The sequence below is a fragment of the Aedes albopictus genome, chromosome 3 (assembly GCF_035046485.1).
Source record: "Aedes albopictus strain Foshan chromosome 3, AalbF5, whole genome shotgun sequence".
NCBI classification, from domain to species: domain Eukaryota; kingdom Metazoa; phylum Arthropoda; class Insecta; order Diptera; family Culicidae; genus Aedes; species Aedes albopictus.
Genome location: NC_085138.1, coordinates 229,878,873 through 229,882,876, shown reverse-complemented (window position 1 = coordinate 229,882,876; position 4,004 = coordinate 229,878,873).

Below are 4,004 nucleotides of genomic sequence, written 5' to 3'. Positions count from 1 at the left end.
TAAAATAAATTTTCGATTTTTGGCCACTTGAATCTTTGTGACTGTTCAAACGTCACAATAAAATATTTGGTGGCAAGGCCAGTTGAAGGTTGAGAAAAGAGATAAAAATATTGTTATTTATGTTCGTGTTGTCAAACTAAATGTCCCTAAATGTCTAAATGTCAACATATTTGTCTGTCTCCGCTTTTATTAGTGTTTGAGTAACGTCTATTTTGTCATTTAGTAGCTCCATGGTTTATGTCTTTCTGTAATATTTTTTTGTTTTGTTTTTATTGCGACAGTAGTTTATTTATTTTTCTATTTATTTATTTACTTTATTATTTATTTATTTATATATTCTTTTATTTTTGAGTTAGTTTATTTATTTATATATTTACTAGCTGTACCCGGCAAACGTTGTCTTGCCTACTGCGTTTTTTGACGTTTCAAGTTTCTATCCAAGACCAAGTTCCCGGTCACACAATGTATGGAAAATCGATTTTCAAAAACTCTCAGTTTTTCATGTTTTTGCCGCATAAACCTTCCTTGGGTGAAAACTAACAGAACAAAACAAAGTTGAGCCAAATCCGACGTTCCGTTCGCGAGTTATGAGCGGTCCCACGTATGCCACTGCATTTTTATATATATAGATTTATTTATTTTTTTTTGATTTTCATAGTTTTTTTTTCATATTCATTTACAAAATTTATTAATATATGCGGAGAGGGTCTTGTTTCCCGGCCCAAAAAAAATCCCGGGATTCGGGATTTTATTTTACGGTATCCCGGGAAAAAATAAAAAAAACTCTGAGATCTGAATTGTAAGGATTATTTTGTTTATTTCAGTCAAGTATGTTAATCCATTCGACAAATCCATACAAAAACTACTTCATTACAAATCCTTATCGATTCGCTTGAAATGCGATTTCAAAAAACATAGCTCATTAATACTGGAATCGGTTAGAGAAGATCTTTTCTTTGAGCAAATATTACCTGAATCAGAAAAAACTCTTTCGCTGTCGGTGGATGTCGGCTTGATAGACTTAATAGCCTTGTACATATTTTCCAGTCCTGAAGTTAGGTCTCCAGTGAGCTCGAACAAGGCGAACTCCTTCTGAAGAACTTTCTGTAGATGTTGAGGCTCTCGATGCGGTGCGTTGCTCGTCTCGGCATGCTGCTGGATCATAGCTTCGAGCTCCTCCTGCAGTGTCTGCTCTTTATCATTTGCCTCAGTAGATTGGTCATCGGGCTCGGAATACGTAGGAGGTGCTTTGAAAAGGTGCTCGCATTCATCTTTCGCAAATTTAATCAACTGGTTGCGTGGAGTGATCGGTAGTTCCGTAAAAGTGGATGCTGAACTGCTGTTTTGCAGCCACCTCATCAGATAAACAAGCTTTGTATTTCGTCGTTCATTTACCCGTTTCAGAACTGCATCATACAGCTTAACAGAGAAGGGATTTTTCTGGCTCTTTAGTTTGACCAGCATAAAATTTAAGCTTCCTTCAGCCGTCATCAACGGGCGCATCCCGGCGCCCCAACGCATCTGGCACCAATCGGATTGGCTGAAGGGCTTCATACAACGATTTTACAGACTCCAGTTCCTCTTCTGTTATATGATTCGTGCTACCTTCGCCTATCTCTTTGAGCGACTCAACCACACAAGTATGAAGCTTGATATAGCGCTCAAGTATTTTTTCGGTACTGTTTCAACGAGTTTTACAGTCCACGAAAAGCTCGAAAAGTTTTCCAAACTTTTCGTGAACTTTTCTTTGTAGAACCGAATTCTTCACCGGCGATCGACGAAACATATTACCAATTCTTCGGATACGTTTCAGTATTTTCCCAAAATCAGCTGTTTTATACACTCCTAAAGATGATGTTGACCATAAGAGATGGCTAATAACAAAAATCGTATCATGCAAAATTTACCTGATGGATAAAGGGTCCCGTCGTAGTCCTGGTCATTTTCCGTACCGTCGGTATCGTCATTCTGGTCGTAATCATCATCATCGTCATCATCAGAAGTTTTTGACTCTGTTGTTGAAATCCCTTCCAGTTCACTCGTGGATTTCGCCTCGCCTCGATACAGAACATCTTGTACAGCGAGATGTGGACTGTGGTTATAGCATAACTGATGAAAATATGGCAACACCCTTCCGTATTTCACCATCACCGCCGCGCCGTCTGAGGTGACTGCAGCAATGGAGCTGACTTCAATGTTGAAACCGCTGAGGACTTGTTCCACGGCATGCTTTATTTTTTTCAGCAGTGAACGTGAACCGTGAACCCGAACCAGCTCTAGGTTGTAAAAAGCACCATCCGCAAAATGTAGGTTTACATTTAAGTAGCGCTTGTTTGCCACACTTGTCCACTCATCTGTAGTCAGGCTTGCGAGCTCCTTGTTCGAGCGGGTTCTCTGCATCAACTCTTCAACGGTCTGTTATTTTGCGAGCTCGAAATAATCGTGAATAAGCTGCATAACTGCGGTCTTCGTTTTCGGTAGGGTGAGTCCTCGATCTGACACGGATTGCCGGATGAATTGGCTCTTGGTGATAGCAGCAATCGAAATCCCATCAACTGCCGCCATCGAGCAACAATTTCGCTGAGGGATCTTCGTTTAAGAAACGGTAGTAGCGTCGATTGTTTTACGGTGGACACTGGTGTTGATGCAGCCACTAACCTGGATTGTTTTGCCGAAACTTCGTCGGCATTCTGATGATTTTTGAGGTTATGCTTATTCCCCAAGTGGCGCCACAAACCGCTAGTAGAACCGCCTTAGCAGGAAATGATGCCCGCTCATCGGGAAGTTTTTTGAATTCTTTCCAAACAACTGCCATTTCTTAAAAAAAAAAGAGTCATCAGACTTTTACTCACAATCAAAACGATATTTCAATCGACTTACTTCCTACACAGGTTGTAGAAATCACACGACGATAGTCGAAATAACGGAGCAAGCACTACGCACGAGACGCGGAAATAGAAACAATTACTTGCAAGAATATCAAGCAGCAGACAAATGATTAACTGCATAAACAAACATGCACAGATACGACGCGAAACAGAATGACGCATGAGCTGAATAGTATGACGTTTGAAGATGCTGGGTTTACAAAACATGAATTTGGTTAGGGAACGTTCAAAAATTACGTCCAACATTTGGGGGAGGGGGGGGGGTGTCTACAAAAGTGTGACACTACGTGTATTAGGTATAGGGAAAATGCGTGACAGAGAGGGGGGGGGGGGTCTAGAAATCCCAAAAATTGATGGACGTAATATTTGAATCTTCCAAGACAACACCACACCGCTCAAACGTTTAATCGTCGCATACATACAAGTTAGCACCTGGATCCTGTGGCAGTTGTTTTATATCACTGGAAATCAATATGTTAGGCTCGTGCAAATTACGTGAAATGCACGTTCGACAAGGTTCGTACCTCTGCATTACGTTTTTTTTTTAATTCAGAGCAGGTTTTGATCTTATACCGATAATAGTATGATATCCTTAATTTTCGGGAAATCCCGGAAAATGGGATTTTTTACATCCCGGGATTTTTGTCCCGGGATTTCCCGGGCAAGACCGTCTATGCGAAACAAGTATATAGGGCACTGCACTGTTTTGATTTTGTATGGGATTTTGAAGTTTTGTGGCCTTGTTGTTTACAAAATTTCTGTAAGAGTGAAAGAGAAGGAGAGAATTTCATGCAGTGCCCTATAGGGACTTTTCATTTGTTAAGGCTAAGCATGCAGCCAATTTGTCGGAGTAAATGTTCAAAGTAGTATGGGACATCAACTATTCTGATGTGTTAGTTTTGTTCTTCCTGTGTTCCCGAACCGTCAAACTTTGTCCATCATCGTGTCTGCTATCATCATCATCGTCGTCATGGAGGTATGATCGTCAGCTGGGAATTATGATGGGGTATGTTCGTGGTTTATGTGCTGACTGGTTGGGAGCTATAAATAGCTGTCTCCTAATAGAGCCAGCTCTCTAGTATTTTTTAAAGTCCGGAGGAGTGACGTGATAGTGTC